This window comes from Chinchilla lanigera, unplaced genomic scaffold, assembly GCF_000276665.1.
Source record: "Chinchilla lanigera isolate Chin_1 unplaced genomic scaffold, ChiLan1.0 scaffold00120, whole genome shotgun sequence".
NCBI lineage: Eukaryota > Metazoa > Chordata > Mammalia > Rodentia > Chinchillidae > Chinchilla > Chinchilla lanigera.
This window is the reverse complement of record NW_004955521.1, coordinates 2,436,500-2,455,210: the sequence shown is the minus strand read 5'-3', so window position 1 is coordinate 2,455,210 and position 18,711 is coordinate 2,436,500. Positions and strand designations below refer to the sequence as shown.

Genomic DNA, 18,711 nt, shown 5'->3' with positions numbered 1-18,711 from the left:
TAATTTTGGAAATGAACAACAACTTCAGAATTTTGTCAACCTATTGGAGTTTCTCTGGAGCAGTGTTTGAATTTTTCCTCTGTAAAAACATTCTTCAAGTCTACAGTTTTTAGATTTTGGAGGTTGTATTTATGCAATTGAAGGATAGTTTAGATTAGTTTTCCCAGAAAGATTTTATTGTAATTTATCCCAAATCATCGTGCATTATTTCATTTGGATTTCTTTTTCTTTTCTTTTGGTACCAGGAATTGAACTCAGGACCTTGCACTTGCCAGGCAGGCACTTGTGCCACTGAGGTATATCCCTGGCTGGATTTCATACTATTGACATCTGATAACTGTTCATAGACCAGAGTTGCCCTGGAGTGACTATACTGGATTTCTTATAAGAGAAAGGCCAATGCAATTAACTTCATGGGCAAAAATTGCTTCATACAAGTCCAGCTGTGTCACATATACTTCAGAGGGAATGTTAGTTAGAGAATCCTTCTACAAGAGAGCCAGGCACGGTAGTGCAAGCCTATATTAACACTCAGGAGACCAAGGCTGGAAGATCACTGAGAGTTTAAGGCCAGCCTGGTTTACAAAGGAAGACCCTGCCTCAAAAACCCCAAACAAACAAAAACACAGAAGCCACCCCCCAAAAAACCACTCAGGAAACAAAAACTCATGGCGAAGATGGATTATACCTTAACTCATTCTCCAGAAACTCTGGGCTGAAAATAGTAATGAGTATAATAACAATTTACATAAGTTATTTAGGGTTGGGAATAGTAAATACAAATCAAACAGTAAACAATTTTTAATGGTTTTCTCCTTTGTTATGTGTTGTATTTCCAATTTGGAAACTACTTTAATTCAGCTTTTCTCCTTTACTCTTTATGTCTGTATAGACTGGACAAACTCACGGGATAACTCACATCTATTTCACTTACAGTAGGCACATGGGTCTTTCACACACATACAAATAATATTCAGCTAAAAATAGCTTTATAAATTTGATTGAGTTTTCTATACAAGGCAGCAGTCCTGCCCTGGCATATTTCAGGAAAATGACAAGGTATTAACAAAAAATATGCAGTACACTTTCAAGTCCAAGGGTGGATCAGAAGCAGTTCCTATTGGACAGGGTTGTGTTTAGGAGCTAGAGTAATTAATGCATTAATTCATTAATAGGGTTGATGGTAAACTACTGGCTCAGGAATGCTAAGCCTCATGTAACCCACCTGCAGTGGCACTAGGTTTTCCTGATATGGCAGGTATCTCATCCTCCCTGCCCAGTTCTGTATACTTAGAGATGTAATGAAGGACCTGCAACCCAAATATTTCACAGTTCTGAGTAGTTTTTTTTTTTGTTTGTTTGTTTTCCGGTACTGGGAATCGAACTCATGATCTTGTGCTTGCCAGGCTGGTGCTGTGCCGCTGAGCTAAATCCCCAGCCCCAGTTCCGAGTAGTTTTAAGAGACCTGGCTAGCCCATTTTTCGTGATCTATGTCTCCTTTGTGCTGGGCTCAAGAACATGATAGAGTTTCATTTTTTGTGCAGGAAATAGAATGGGTAATCAGGGTCAGGGTCCTGATGTCCCCGTACTACATTGTTATACTGCCACAGAGACTGAAATGGGTTAATAATCTGTAACTAGTAACTAGCTGTATTAATTTTTATTGGCAAGAAAGTCAATAATCAAATGACTCCTATGGAGATGAATTATAATGACGTTAGCAAGAAACCTTCAAGTAAATTATACTAATTAATTCCTGCAGGTCAGCATTATCCATCACTTCCATTATAAAAGACAGAGAGGCCTCAATCCCAAGAAACAAAGTTGCATTTCATAGGCTGTTGAGTGGGCATCCAGGAATAGGAATTCATAGCTCTGCATTCCAAACTCGATGTCAAATTAGAGAACTGGACAGAGCCCAAGGGGTTAACTCTTTCCCTCTCTGTGGAGGTCATGCACGTGGGGCTGGGGAGCCAGCACTAGGAGCACCCGTTGGGGACAGGAGACTGCTGTCTTGGCAGTACTCACTCTGCAGAAAAACAAACCTCACTCCAGAGGACTCCCTAGCGTGCAACTTTAAAGCCATGAAATAAACACATGCAATGGTGATTCAATAGCCTACTGCCCAGTAGGCTCACTCTTTAAAAATTAAAATAAGATGGAGTTTTCTATAGAAGGCAGCACTCCTGCCCTGGAAATTGGCCTCATTCAGCTCTGTGAATAAAAGTTAATAAGAGTCTTTTAAGAATATATTTTTCTCAAGGCACCATCTTTGTATAAATGATTTAAAAAGCAGATTGCATGTGAGAGAGAATATGATACTTATTTTTGTAAAATGTGTCTTTATTTTATTAAATACTGTACATATTTAAGGGGTACACGGTGGTGTTTTGATGTACATAATGAAATGGTTACTCTAGCCAAGCCAGCTAGCACACCCATCCTCTCATATTGTTATCTTTTAGAAATTTTGTACTAAGAGTATGTGAATTTCCAGTATGGGTACACTATTATTAACAGTTGTCTTCATGCTGTACACAGGATGGCTCGACTTATTTATCCTGCATAACTGCAACTTTGTATCCTTTACCACACATATCCCCATTACATCATACCCAAGCCTCAACTTCCTCTTCTGTCTCCTTTCCTGGCCCTGGTAACCACCATCATTCTGGTCTATTCCTATACATGCAATTTTTGAAAAGACTCCACAAAAAGTGAGACATGCAGTATTTGTCTTTCTTTGCTTGACTTATCTCACACAGCACACTATCCTCCAGCTTCATCTGTATCATGGCAAATAGCAAGAGCTCTTCCTGTGTTAAGGTTAAATAATATTCTACTGAATATGCTGTATATACCACATTTCCTTATGCATTAATCTGTCAGCAGACACTTAGGTAGTTACTGTAGTTTGGCTAATGTAGGTGATGCTAATGAATATGGATGTGCAAATATCTCTTAAGTATATCAATATTATTTCCTTTGAGTATATACTCAAGAGGAATGGCTAGGTCATATGGTAGTTCTCATTTTAATTGGGAGAGCTCTCTATATTGTTTTCTGTAACAGCTTTACCAATTGTGTGAAGGTTTACTTTTCTCCACAATCTTACTTGCACTTTTTACCTCTAATTTATTTTGGAAATAGCCATGTTAATAAGCAAGAAGTACATTTGTGATTTTAATTTGCAGTTTCCTGATAATTACTGATGTTGAACATCCTTTTATGTATCTATTGGCCACTTGTATGTTTTCCTTGGGAAGTTTCTATCTGGGTTCTTTGTCAATTTTAAAATTTGATTTCTTTTGTTTTGAGTTTTATAAATCATTTTTATATCTTGGATGTTGACACCTTATCAGATACATGGTTTGCAAATATTTTCTCTCAATTTTAAGGTTGGTTTTTCATTTTGTTGATTGCTTCCTCTGCAGTGCCTCAGCCTCCCAAGTACTGGGATTATAAGGGTGCCTCACCACATTCAGCCTTGCCTTGCTTTCCCCTCCTCTCCCTGGCCCTCCCCTTCTTTTCATTTCTTTTTCCCAAACTTTTGGTGCAATAACCAAAAAAATTACCAAGAACAATGTCAAATAGTATTCCCCTTATGTTTTCTCCTAAGAGTTGTATAGTTTTGGGTCTGATATTTACATCCTTAATCCATATTAATTTAATTTTTTATGTATGGTGTAAGAGTCTAATTTCATTCTTCTTCCCAACACCACCACTTATTAAAGAGATTGTGTATCTTTCACTGTGTCTTATTGGTGCCTTGGGTGAAAATTGGTTGACTGTGTAGATTTGAACTTATTTCTGGGCCCTATTCCATTTCAGTCACCATATCTGCTCTGATGCTATTACCATGCTGTTTTGATTACCATGGCTTTGTAACATAATTTGGAATTAAGAAATGCAATAGTTTCAGATTTATTTTTATTTCTGAAAATTTCTGTGGCTATTTGGTTTTTTTGTGGCTTCATATAATTTTAGGATTATTTCCTCTTTTTGTGAGTAATGTCTTTGGAATTTTGATAGGAATTGCATTGAATATGTAGATCACTTTTGGGTATATGGACACATATAACAGTATTAGTTCTCCCAATCCAACCCAGGATATATTCCCACTATTTGTGTTGTCTTAGTTGTTTTCATTAATGCATTATGGTTTTCAGTAACCAGGTCTTCTATCTTCCTGTTTAAATTTATGTGTAAGTATTTTGTTCTGTCTGATGATATTTTACATGGGATTGTTTTCTTTGTATCTTTTTTATTGGTATGCATTTGCAATACATAATGATCACATTACTTGTGAGGAGTTGGTACAAGTACATAATAGTCCTTCATTCATTCTTTATTCCCAACCCCTCCCCAGCCCCTTTTCCTCTTATTTCCCTTCCCATTCAAAAAAGATCTTTATTTTATTTCGCTCTTTATTTCTGTTTTGAGTTTTCTTTATTTCTTTTTGAGATAGATCATTATGGTGATGAAAAATGCAACTGATTTTTGTGTATTCACTTTGTATCCTGCAATGTTACTGAATTTGTTTTTGAGTTCTATCAGTATTTTGGTAGAGTTTTTATTTTTTTTTATTTTAAAGGGAAAAGAACACAAACAAAAAACACAAAAACTATAAAAATGATACAGAATTTCAAAACATAATGATAGGAAATCAACAGTGGTTGTTGTATTACTTGTTATTATCTTCAAAGTAGATGCTCAGATTATCAGATATAGGTATGCAAAGTTGATCAAACAATTAAATATTAACTGTTCCTTTCAATAAACCAATAGAAATTAGTAGTACAATTATCTTAGCTATCTTGTGTATATGTACATATTTTTTCCCTTTCCTTCTTTGTTTTCTCCTTTCCCTCACCCCAGTTGTTCTTTCCTATTGAACAGTTTCTTTCCCCCTCGCAATATCTATCGTACCCTTCAGATTTTATTTACTCTTTCAGATTCTTACACAAGGACGACAATACAGACTATGCATGCAGGTCTGATTTATTTCACTTATGAGTATGGTCGCTAGTTGCATCCATTTATTTATAAAAGCCTCAACTTTATCTTGCTTTATAGCTGAGTAATACTCCATTGTATAAAAATACCACATCTTTTTTATCCATTCCTCAGTTGATGGGCATTTGGGTTGTTTCCAAGATTTGGCTGTGACAAATTATGCTGCTATAAACATGGGTGCACATATATCACTGTGGTATAATGTTTTTAATTCTTCTGGGAAAATATCTAGAAGGGGAATAACTGGGTTAAATGGGACCTCTAATCCTAATTTTCTGAGGAATCTCCAAACTGATTTCCAAAGTGGTTGCATCAGTCTACATTGCCACCAACAGTGAAGAAGGGTTTCTTTTTCCCCACAGCCCCTCCAGCATTTGTTGTTAGTTGATTTCTTGATGGTAGCTATTCTTACTGGGCTGAGATGAAATCTCAGTGTTGTTTTAATTTGCATCTCTTGAATGACCAATGATGTTGAACATTTTTTCATGTATTTATTTGCCATTTGTATTTCTTTGAGAAATGTGTATTCATCTCATATGCCCATTTTTGGATTGAATCTTTGAATTTGGGAGGTCTAAGTTTTTTCAATTCTTTATATGTTGTAGATATAAGTCTTTTGTCTGAGAGACAGTTAGCTAAAATATTTTCCCACTCTGTGGGTTGTCTTTTCAGTCTTTTGGTGATTTCTTTTGAAGTACAAAAGCTTTTTAATAGGATGAGATCCCAGTTGTTGATTCTTTGAAGTGTTTCCCACGCAGTTTGGGTTTTGTTCATGAAGAATGTGCCTACCCCTATGTTTTCAAGATTTCTACCTAGTTTCTCTTCCAGTAGATTTAGTGTTTCTGCTTTAATATTTAGATCTTTGATCCATTTTGACTTTAACTTAGTGCATGATGATAGACATGCATCTAGTTTTAGTCATCAGCATGTGGAGAGCCAGTTTTTTCAGCACCATTTATTGAAGAGGCTATCTTTCTTCCAGTGACCATGTTTGGCCCCTTTATCATAGACTGTGTTTTTAGTTGTGTCTGCATCTTTTAATCTGCTCCATTAGTCCTGCATCTTTTAATCTGCTCCATTTTTTTTGCCAGTACCATGCTGATTGTATCACAGTAGCTTTGTAGTATAATTTCAAGTCTGGGATTATGTTTCCTCCTGACTTGTTTTTGTTGCTCAGGATTGTCTTTGCTATTCTAGGTCACTTCTGGTTGGTAGAGTTTTTAAAAACTCATATTCTATGTATAAAATCATGCTATCTAAAAACAGGGATAATTTTATGGCTTTCTTTCTAATTTGAATGAGTCTTTTTGTCTGATTACCTTTACTAGTGCTTCCAATATTATGTTGACTAGAAGTGATATGAATCTTTGCCTTGTACCTGATCTTAAAAGAAAAAAATTAGGTTTTTCTGTGGTGTTTGTGATGTTATCTGGGAGCTTGGCATAAATGACCTTTATTATGTTGAGGAAATTTTTTTTCTGTGCATAAATTGTTGAGTGCTTTACTTAAGGATACTGAACTTTGTCCAGTCCTTCTTCTGCATCTGTTGAGATGATCATGTAATTTTTGTCTTTCCTTCTTTTTGTCTGTAGATCACATTGAATAACATATATTAAACCAACTTCACATTGACTAACATACATTAAGTGAACTTTATTTTCCAAGGTAAATTCTACTTGATCATGAGTTAAGCTTGGTACCAGTGAAAATTTCAGAGACCCCTAGTGGTGAAGGCTGCAGGTGTTGGTGGTGGCCAGGATAAAGCTGCAGTCTTGAGTTAGCACTTCCCCTAGGAAGGACGGGCTCCAGAAGCTTGACTGGGGGCTAGGGTGGCACAAGCAAGGTGTTCCCTACTCTTTCCTCTGTGGATATCCTCAGTCTGCTCTCCACAACTTTTGCTCTACTCTGGCATTCTCTCAAATCTACCGTAGTAGAAATATATTTGTTTCTTCCATTTTTTAGTCCATCCTGTTGCTGATGTTAGTCCCTGAGAATCTATTCTGAAAGTGGTAAGACACTAACCATTTGCTCTTAACCATTTTCTCTTGCTAAGCCAAGACAGAGCACAGCCACAGTAACAGTTTTCTGCCACTGTAGGGGGTAGATATGTGAATAAAATTTATTTGAAGAGGATGGAGAATTACTAACACTAGAAGACTTTTATGTCACATTAGTTCAGAAATTCTACTTCCAGACATACTGGCTCTATAAAATATTGCACACTTTTCAAACTGAAGGCAACTATGTTTACACACCCGCCTCCCTCTTTGGGAATGTTTGAAACCATTTGCTATTAACAGAACAAGTGCACATGGAAAGAGCACACATGTGCCTTGCTGCTGGGCATTCTAGCTTTGGGAGTTTGGTAGCATTTTGTAGTTTCCTTTGTGACCATCAGATTTATGTGGAAAATAGTACTTGATATTACATCTTGCAACCAACTACATGATAAAGTCATATAATTCATGAGTAAGTTGACTCTCCATTTTGATAATATGGCTAGTTTAGACAGTTGGTTTGAACTTTTATATACGATATTCAGATTGACATAGTTCTTTTGTCTTATGTGAAACTTATATCAAGTCTTCCTGGGACATTGATCAATTTTAGCACTTTTTCTGTCTATCCAGGACTGTAGTATTTTTGGACTACTGTGAAGACCGGTTCTGTTGCAGTCCTAAGGGCTGTATTTCCAGGTCATGTGATTGTTTACTCCTGCACTGAAAAGAACTTACAAATGCAAAGTGCCATCTATTTATTCATGTCATAGATTCACGCAATGCTTGGCTCACTGTAGTGTTTGCTTGATGTGTATTCTACAGAACACCTTTTGTTTCTGCAAAACTGCACACTATATCATTTTACACATCTGACACTGACTTTCTTGTAAGAAATGTTCTAGTAACAAAAGGAAAAAGAAAATGCTACAGTGAAGAGCTACTAATCCTTGCAGATGTGTTTAAGTTGTTGAAAAGGCAGGGAGTTGGTAGAGGACACACAGACTTGGATTTGTAATGAGTTCCACAGCAGAGTGCTAAACTGTAAACGATTGCCAAATCTTGTCATTGTGCTTTCCAGTTTGGTTCATTTTATATTAACTTCTTTGTTATCCAGCTGAGACATGCTGTGACAAAACCCCAAACAAAATGAGGAAAATCAACATATTTATTCTGCTTTATTCCATGAGAAATTGAGACTAATGATTTTAAGGTCATTTCCTTATTTTTTATTTGGATTTGAAGATTTAAACAGTGAGGACTCTAAATTCAACAATGTCAGTAGTGTACTTGGGGAGTTTTCTTTTCTATTCACAGAAACAAACCTTATAGATTTTAAATTATTTTCCCAACCCTGGTTTCAATGTGACATTTGGACAAAATATCTCAGTTGGAGCCTGGCTCCACTACTGTAGACTTGCGTGAAATTGCCAAATCATTATATTCTCTGGACGTTCATTTTTCTCATTCACACAAGGCAGACAAAATGCCCACATTGAAGGACTACTGTTTGTGTATACAACAGATAGTAAAGATTGGTCCTCTCCTATTTTGCTCTAAGAGAGGATAAAGTAACCACTTCCATGCCCATTCACATCCCTGATGCGGCTGGTTATAACACTATCAGTTGAAATAATTGAACAATAGAGAAGTGACAGTGTCTTCTCCAAAATTGATGCCAATGGCGAAATCAAGAGGATACAACCCATCTTCATGTATTTTGGCTCCAAGAGACCAAAAGTCCAGAACTTAGATCTGGGTCTTCCCACTCACTAGCTGGGTGGCTTCAATCTTCCCAAGCTTTAATTTTCTTCTCTTTTAAAAAGGGATTAAAATAAGAGAAATTCTAGTAACAACAGACTTACAAGTTATGAAGATTATACAATTCACAGCAGGGCAGGGGCTCAGATTCAACTATGAGGTGCCCTTCCTGGCTTTTGTTGTACCCGGGACTCAGCTGGATTACCATCTTGAAGATCTGAATGTGGACATAGTGACTCAGTCTCATGTGGTTCAACCATGCTGGTATATTAGTGGGGAGGACCAAAGTAGAATTTATCACCATTTTCTCACCGTCCATACCACTTGGGTGTTGAATCTAGCCATCCAGTTTGAGTAAATGGTGGATTGATCGCATGTCACAAATCTGGGTGACTCTACATAACCAACCTGAACATTAAGCTTAAGATTGCTAAGTATAGAGGGAGAGGAAGATTCATTTTCTCTATTAACTACTTGAGGGTGAAATTTACTTTTAAAGGACACCAGTGCTCACTATAATTTTTGTTAGCACCTCTTGACTCTAATCTGGACCCCTTGAAGGCTCACAGGAAGGCTGCATGCTGACTTGCAGGGACCCAGGGTGATTGTGCACCCAAGGCAGGGACCTGTGGGCTAGTAATAGAAGGTAAACCGCTTCTGTGTTCTGAACACACATAACCTCCAACACTCTGGAGGACTCTGCTGGACACTGCAGGGAGGACTCTCACATGTTTATCACAGCAGAACTCAAGTGGGGACAGTGTACAGAGACTGAGACGAGGGTACCCAAATCATTCTTTGAACAATGGACTGACAGAGTGCTTATTTTTAACCATTTCCAGATGCAAGCTTCAAAGTCACATAGGAGATTTATTTCCTTTACAACCAAGTCAATTGGGCATGACACTAATGTATTGTTTCAAGAAAAGTCTAACTCAACTAAATTGAGACTCAGTAGGAAATTTAAAGAGAAGCAATTTCTGTTATCGGTTTTAATGAATACCATTAAGCGATAACCAAAAAGAAAGAAGAAGAAAAGATTAGGGATTGCTCAGAAAACATCCTTCCCAGTCTTCTAAATTATCATGACAACACACTCTTCAGCTGTGAAGTTAATTTCCTCCATAATTACATTCTATTTAGAGGTGCGATTGCTTAGAAACACCCTCCTGGTGAGAAAGCATTTTTATTCCAGTGAAGGATGAAGAAGAAGGGGTCCCCAGCACCATGTGGCAAGTATTTATTTTCCTGGCTTTGCCCATGGGCACTTACCCATCGGGGTGCCTTGGGAGTTCCTCTGTCCTGGCAGGAGCTTCTCATCCAGAGAGCAGTGGGCAGAGGATTCATGTTAGAGAGACTCTCAGGGCGGAGCTTCAGCTGCTGCATGTGAATGGTACTTGCCTTGAATTCTACGGGCTCTCGGGAGACCTTTATGCTCCCCCTGGCTGGTACAGAAGAGGGTTGAATGAGCTGTAGCATTGCTGTTTATGTAGGAGAGAAGGCTGTATACTTCAAAAGAAATATTTTTTAGAATATAATTAATGCTAGTCTCAAGCTCTTTAGGATACAGTGAAATAATTACAAGTTCAATTCTGTTATGAAATGAATGTATTTTAACATTGTCCATCTACCAAATCCTTGTTTATATCCACTCATCTCACAAACGTGGGGGACAAACACCCACAATTTGGACTGTCTTTGAGTTAGTCATGAAGTCTTTACTCCAAGGACTAAAAAGTAGGGCGAGATACTTTGTTATGATGTAGGCCAAATTCCTATTTTCAAACCACCAGGAAAAAAAAATGAGGCCAGAGGATTCTGATAAATGATTTTAAGAGATGAATCCCAAGGTCCTCTCACACGTTTCACGTAGGATCAGAGAATGCTCATGACAGTCCTGAGTCCAGCTCGCGGAGGCTCTAATTCTATTACCGCCTCATCCAGGCACATTATTTTTGCTCATTAACGAGATGGCATCATAATGGAGCACGCAGCAGCCAGAGTGATTAGCAAAGCGCCTCCCTCCATTCTTCAAAATGTCATCAACACACTGGTCAGGAAACAAACTCATTTTCTGACTCTGCCATGATTTGCAGGGTTTCAGGCACTGATGATAGCTTGTCTGCTTGGTTTAAAAGAGCTCCTGATATAACAGAACCTGACACTGTTTACTTCAGCCTATTATGCCTGCTGCATTCACTGAATGCTTCACTGGAGAAGAAAAATCGAAAGAAGGCTATTCATTGTAATGCCAGCTGCTTTTTAAAAAAGGAAATCAATTTTTGCTTGAGCTCAGAATGTACTCCGCAGGTCCATAGTGACCTACCACTTTTGATGTCAACAACAAAAGGATCTGCCTGAATTTTCCACCACAATCACCCAACAGCTCAAAGAACATTGAAAATCCTAGATTAGTTTCATTTTAGTTTATGTTCAAATTGGTATCCACTCATCCCAACAATATGACAAAATAGAAAGCCTTGGGTGACACAGCCCTTGCTCGGCAAGCTGTGGGAGGACTCTGGGCTTTGCCTTCCACGCCGGGTTTGTTATAAATTACTTGGCAGGACCATTTTATGACGGAAATAATTAGTTATGTTTAGTATTTATAGCTAGTATCATGATGCCTTTCTGCACTGCTAATTAATTATTTTATGGCCAGCATGTTTCAAATGCAATTAGTTAGGTATGGCAATGATCATAATATTTTGCATATTCATGACAACATTCTGCCTATTTACAGCAAAACTTGGGTGTCAAAATCAGTTATTTTCCTTTTGTTATTAGGCAGAATAATTACAGGAAACAATAACAATGATCTCTCACATGTGAATAACATTTTACGATCCAGCACTCCATTCATGTCACCCCTGCATACACCCCTGTGGTTTCTCATAGGAGATGGGGACTCCATATGGTGATGAGATTTGCCTGGGTCTTTAGCCAGCTTGTGGGTCACCAGTGGAGGCTTTTGCTCTTTTTTACATGTGGCTGGGGCCTCATTTTGGCCATTCACTGGGCAGAACTGGTTGCTTAAAAAAAAAAAAGACGATTCTCGATACCCTTCCCCCCAAAAAAAGAGTATTAAGAAAGAAAATTTGGACTATAGAAAGAAACAGAGGAGTCGGTTGGCCCTTGACTGTTTAGAATAAAGGCTTAAATTTTTTTCTTTATTATTACTACTATTGTTACTATTACTATTATTACTATTATTAATTATTCTTTAAAAAGTAAATGTGGAGATTTCTCTAGACAGAAGCAGGGTCTTCTTAGTTTTTCTGCACTGGAGCTCAGAGACAGATTGAGTTACTGCTTCCCCAGTCTTGGTATCCAGCAGGCATACTGCCCTATGTCGAACTATTGAGCAGTGCTTAAATCCTGAGAGCCCAGAAGTAGTATTGCCCTGCAAAGCATGGGAATGTTCTCAATTAGCTTGTAGACAAGATCAATGACATATGCTCTCTTACAGATCTCTGCCTATTTCTCTTCTCTTTAAGCATCCCTGACTAGCCATAATCTTGCACTTCCTTTTCCCCATCTGTCTCCACAAAGTGCTGAAATAGAAAAAAATCAAGAAAACATTGACCACTGATAAGTGAGAGTTAGGTACGAATTTCCCTTTATAGTGTGGACTGTGAGGTTTGGAGGAGAGCAAGAAGCAGGGAAGTGAAGTATTTACATATTTCCAGCATTTACTCTGAAGTCTAGACTAGCCAGAAAAAAAACAAGAAAAAAGTCAATGAACTTAGATTTTTAAAAGATGTGTGCCACAGTCCTTTGTTAAAAACTGTTTACAAATGTGGATTCCATGACCTCAGATTGCCACATTTCTCCCTCTGAAGGATGTGAAATTCTTTTTCCTCTCACCAAATTCTTTCCTGCTTTTAATTCAAGCCCATTTCCATTCATTGAGTTTGTTGCTGACACGAAGCACAAACTGGCTTTGAAGTTAATAATCATTATTTTCTCATTTCTTGGGATAAAGGCAAAAAGAATCCCCTTAGCATTCCCTCAGAAACCATTTTTTATCCCTTTAATCATCTCTGTCACTCCTCTGAACTTACTCCAGTCTCACCACATCTGCACATTACAAGCATGAGTTCTCAGTGTTCTGAAACATGCTCCCAACTTCGTTCTCAGAACCATCTGCCAGCACTTGGGTCCAAGTCTAGAATTAATCCTTCTGTTCTAACAACTCTGGTATGGGTCACAGGCTGGCTGTTTTGATGCCTTTGAAAAACAGAGCATAATGAAAACCAAAACTTAAAGCAACAACAACAAAAAGCCCACAGGGAAATGATGTTTTTAAGGTGAACGGCCAACTTTTGGAATGACAGTCTTTCTTTGTGACCTCAAAGCTGGGCTCCTTTCCCAATTAAGTCTTGAGAATCCAAACTCGTCAAGGCACAGGGTGTAGAAATGGCAACGCCATTCAGAGTCCCAGTAAGTGGAGAGATCCAGTGTGGAGACGGGGTCATTTGAAGTGATCCCTGAAAGTTCTGGTCTATTCTAGGGCCGGGGTGGGCGTTTTGAAACTCCTGAATTGAATGCAGCCCTTCATGTGATATTTATTTCTAAAATCTTGACTATGATTATTTTATGAGATTCTTCAGCATCTGTAAGATAAGCTGAAAAGGCAAAGCATGAATCAGAGAAGAAATTTCCATAAGATACAGGCATTACATATATTCATGGAAGCAGATGCAATTAATCAATTCTTGATAAATAATGATTATTTTATGCACAAATTTACAACAGTGGACCAGTTACCACATCTGCTCCTAACCTAATAGGTCCAGTTCCCTGCCGTGCTTTCTCAGGACCTATCCCTAACCTCTCCCCTCTAACACTACTGCTGCTTTCATGTAGGAGCTTTGCCTACTCTTCAGGGCCATTTTGAAAAACTAAAAATGACTGATGTTGCTTGTGGGTTGAATGATTATAATTATAATTCCTCTTCCTATAAGAAGCCATGCAAACTCATTCTCTTTCTACAGCCTCAACTACAGCTACAGATGTTCCCTTAAGGAGAGAAATTCAAAACACGAACATATTGCCGTCCTGATGAGCTATTCATGTTTTCTTTGTCATCAAAGAGTAGCATAAAAAGAATAATGCAGGCGAAGTGCTTTTAGTAATTGAGAACCTAATCAATTCCACATTGTAATTGTCCCTGTCATCTGTTTACACACCTTTCATGGGTTTACAGTTGTGCTCTTTACAGACAGGCTTTCTCCAGCCCTGCAGGTTGGGAAACATCTGTATTTTGCTCTCTGAACACAGCATAAAGGTTATGTTAAAAGAGAAACATCAGTAACATTTTACAAACGGATTTTGTATTCATTTAATTCATAATAGTGAAATATTAGCATTGGGCATCGCTTTCACCCCAAACACACAGCACTCTTATGTGTATGATTTGTACAAACACTTGACATATTGAGACAGTGTAGAGGAATTTAATCTGTGCATTATTAGTTTATATTAGCTGAATGTACTTTTGAATAATTTGCAGGGCAGTTATTGTCATCCAGCTGAATGATTTAACACATTCCAAGCTAAGTTTAATTTTTTAAAAAGTTTCTCTTTTCCAATTATAATTTTCACACTTCTTATATTTCTAGAAACTCCACAGAATCACTAATACATTTCCAGGAAGATTGACTTGTAGAGGGCTTCTATAGAGATTCGAGCTGACATCTGTGTAACAGTGCCTGAGAGAAAGAAATATTAATATAGTTCCTGCTATATGATGATAGACATTAGAATGCCATTAACAAACCAATTTCTAAAATACAAACTGACACTATATTGGGCATTCTGATCTTAGCCTTGACCCGGCAATATGATCTGGAACCAAGACAAGATTGCTGAAGAATTATAAACAGCTGATGCAAGAGGGAATCTTACTTTTTTCTTTAAACTCCTTAGGCATCTGATATGAATGAAATTAGAGAAGGCAGTGTATGGCTTTTCTGGTTTTCTCACTTTGACTTCTGTTTTCACAGGGCAGTGCTCCTATCTGCAAAATATATATCACATTTTTCTTGGGAAAAGAAGGATGAAAGCAGAAAACTCACCACATATTTTTATACTTTGGTTTATCTGAGATGCACATAAATACAGCAAATTCAAGTGAGGAAGAGAAGTGTGGCTAATCTCCTTCATCCCTGGTTCCTGCCAGATATTTCCAGAGAGGACCCACTGAGTACAGCTAGCTTGCATTTCTGCCCAGCAGTGCTCCTGCTTGAGGTCCACAGGCCGCGTCTTCTGCGTGGATGACAACAGGGCCAGCCTCGCTGCTCCTGCAGCTCTTCATCTTATGCACTTCTACTTCTTTAGAATTTTACAAGCTCACTAATACTGCTTTAATGAATGTAAATGCTGTTAACTTTGCTTTTATCAATTTAGTTTACACTCTTTCTTACCGACATATGCACACAATGATGTCTTATTTGCAAGCCATTGCCCTGGCCAGCACAGAACATAATGAACTCCCCAACCCTGGTCCTTCAAGTTGCTTGTCACGCAGGAATCTTTAGGCAGATGACTAACTATAGTTTACCTATCTTTTTCTAGATCAGTCTCCTACTGTCAAAAACATCTTATTCTGTTACCTCAAAGTTGTCTACCTTGCTCTGTGTTAAGGAAGAGACACTTTGGTTTCGTCTGTGTAAAACTTCCCTATTTGTGTTGATATTACCATTTCCACTTGACAGTCACCTCTTGAGAAACTGTAAGTTTAACAGAGATATGAGCATAACTCTGAGGAGGACCCAGGGATTCATCCCCTGTTCACAGTTGAGGAAGGTTAGCACAAAAGACCCAGGAGGAAAGGTCTGAGGTCCACAGCAGGACAAAAACTGGCTGAAGCCTCTGGGAGCCTTCGCCAGAATGAGTTTCCTTCTTCTCGAGGCTGCTCAGAGCTGAGCATTCCAGGCCTGATTGTCTGCAGGCCACACCAAGGGTACCTAAGCAATCCCTAGCACTGTGATCCCGGCGCAGCGTAAACAGATGGCTGTGCCTGGGAGAATGGGCTAAGCACGTCAATCTGCCCATTCCAGCCTGCAGGGCGAGCAGACCATCTCTGGATCCTACTGCAGGCCAGAGAGCTGTAACTGCACTTTCCACATCTTAGACTTAGGGACCCACAGAGAAAGCACCCTCCTTGGCCTTTGTTATGATTTTAGAACAATAGTTATAAAGCAGGGAGTAGAAAAGTATCTTCTCTGCTCCTTTCATTGTCCACATCAACTAAGAATGTATTTTCATGAAAGGATTGTGTAACTTTTCTTTTGTCTTGACCCAAATGTTAAAAATTAATTTTCTTTGTTTTCACAGCAACAACCTTGACCTAATGGACACCTTTGCTCTTCCTGTGCACACTAAGTCATAGAAACCATGCAGGCCTGTATTGATATCCCTCCCAGGATCTGAGAAGAATCCATCCAGTTTGGCATAGTTGGATTTCAAAGGGATTTAATTGCTGCAAAGTGTATTTGTGAACTGGTCTTTCCACCACATCTAACAACTTCATGAAGTAATTGTTAGCAGAAACAAAATCTGAATTTATTAGTGTTTATTGTTTTTCAGCAGAAATTAATTTTCAAGCATAGTTTTGAGTACCATTTATATTCAAAAACAAATACAGCAAATGTGCTGTTAGGCCAGCTTCAAGATATTCCCGGAGACCCAGTGTGCCAATACTTACTGCACGAAGGCAAACGAGCAAACCCTCCAGAGGGACTGGCCCCACAGCACCAGTGTTTTATCTAATGCTCTGCTTGACTGAGACAGGAGCAGATTTTTGCTTTGCTACAATACCGGTAAGTAGCAAAGTCTCCCCAGGTCTAATTTCATTTGGAATAAAGCAAATAATATTCATGAACTGACCATTTCTGACGTATTCCTATGGATTTTACAAGTGAAAGAATGAACTAAAGCAAGCTGTTGCATGAGCAATCCTCATACATGATTTTCCTAATAGTGCAGGATTTTAGAGGAAATCTAAAGCTCCCTACACCTAAATTTTATACTGAACAATATTCATAGAAGGGCTGCTTAATGTTGCTCTTCAAGCACTCCATGAAGAGTCATATATACTTTTAACTACAGGAGCTGAACATGTACTGATATAGTTTAAAATCTTATTTTCTGTTTTCACTGAATAGAAGAGGACCTGTTGGAAGATTTCCTGTTTTCACTTATCTTTTCTGTATTTCAAAAAATAAAGCGGACATCTTGTTAAAAGATGACAAAACGCCTGTTTTATTGCAAAAGTCTTCTCCTTCACATAGAAAAGGGATCTAGACAGCAGTTCTCCAGTTGCCAGACTTCCTCAACCAAAGGCAGGTGACTGATGAATGACTCCCTCCTGCCCAATGATGCTTTCCACAGGTCTTCTCCTGCTGCACTCAGCTCCACCTACCTGGGCAGGTGAGTTACTCCGCGTGGCCAGAGGGACATGCGCAGCACCTTCCCTCAGCCAGCACTACCCGTCTTCACTCAGTCCCACAGGCTCTTCTGCATCTGCTCTGATGCAAAACCACTAGTCTTAGGAAAGACTTTCCCAGTCCCAAACATGCGGCGTGCCTTTTGATCTTTGGTTTTGCCAGGTGAAATCTGAATTTTTATAAACAAAATTTTGTGATGGCAAAGACCTTTGATGAGGCCATAATTGACTGTTAAACCAGAGGAAGATTTAAGGATTTTGTGTGCTTAGTTTCAGGATCTCTCTTCTCTCCTCTGACAGTGTAATAGCACACTCTTAACTTCCTGATTTTCAAATGTTGGTCAAAGTTGGATTTATTTTTCTTGCCTGACTGACAACTGCAAGGGTCATAGGAAATCCCTGTTCTTTGACAGTTTTGTGTTTCAGGTACTGAGGGGCAACTGTGGATGTCTGTTGTCGCAGTAGTGGTGTCACCCTGAGGCGCAGACCTAATTTGCTGTCTGTCCCAAAGGCAGCGGTTCCCCAAGAGGGAAGCTGAGAAAAGTTGGCAGAAAAAGAGAGCCTTTTTCCTGGGCTTCTCTTGGGGGATCTGGGTAAGTTATGACCTAAAAGTCCTATTTTAGGGCAATAGAAAAGAGGCTCTGTCAATGTGAAGCCTTGTGTAAGGGCACCATAGTAGACCTCCAGCAAGTAGTCAACATGTGTATACCTCAATCTTCCTAATTAAAGAATGTGCCAGTATCTGATGAGTTATAAAAGGTAAATATAACTTGAAGATGAAACATACGCTATAGTAGCTTGCTTATGGTCAGTATTGAATATTAGTTGGTACTAAACTTCAAAGTCTTTTTAATTTAAAAATTTTTTTTTCTTTTTTAGAAAGAGTCTTGCTGTGCAGTTAAGCCTGGTCTTGAACTCACTATGTATCTCAGGCTGGCCTCTAACTCATGGCAGTCCTCCTGCTTCAGCCTCTTGAGTGCTGGGATTACAGGTATCTGCCACCATGACTGTCTTCTTAAATATTTATTAGTACAGGTTTGCAGTACATTAAGTTTACGTTTTTTGTGTGGAGCTGGTAAGTGTACACAGCAATCTTAATTTTTTTTTTCATCCCCTTCCTTCCCTCCTTGCTTCCTTCATATCTTGATCCTCTTCCCCTTTAAGAAAGGGTCTAACCCTCTAATTCCTATTACTTGTCTTTTACTTTGTTCTTTATTTATATTTTGAATTTCTCATATAAGAGAAACTGTGTGATATTTAAGCTTGTGTGTCTGATTTATTTCTCTTACAGAATTTATTGTGGTCTTAAGGTTCATCCATTTTCTGCAAGTTACTCAAATTTATTATTCTTTAGGGCAGAGTAGTACTCCACTGTGTATGAACACCGCACTTTCTCTATCTATCCGTTGACAGACAGACAGGCAGTTTCTGATATTTAGGTGTTATGAACTGTGCTGCTATAAATATGGGTGTGCGTACCTCACT

General features: G+C 38.5%; 1 long non-coding RNA gene across 1 annotated transcript in view; it reads left to right on the top strand.

Moving 5' to 3' along the window:
• Positions 1 to 18,134, top strand: part of LOC102015042 — a 34,874-nt gene extending 16,740 nt beyond the window's left edge. Inside the window, exons 3-6 of the long non-coding RNA XR_264607.2 lie at positions 16,116 to 16,600; positions 17,072 to 17,210; positions 17,640 to 17,819; positions 18,106 to 18,134. This is a non-coding gene — a long non-coding RNA (uncharacterized LOC102015042). The remainder of the gene's footprint in view (positions 1 to 16,115; positions 16,601 to 17,071; positions 17,211 to 17,639; positions 17,820 to 18,105) is intronic.
• The last annotated feature ends 577 nt before the right edge of the window (positions 18,135 to 18,711 follow it).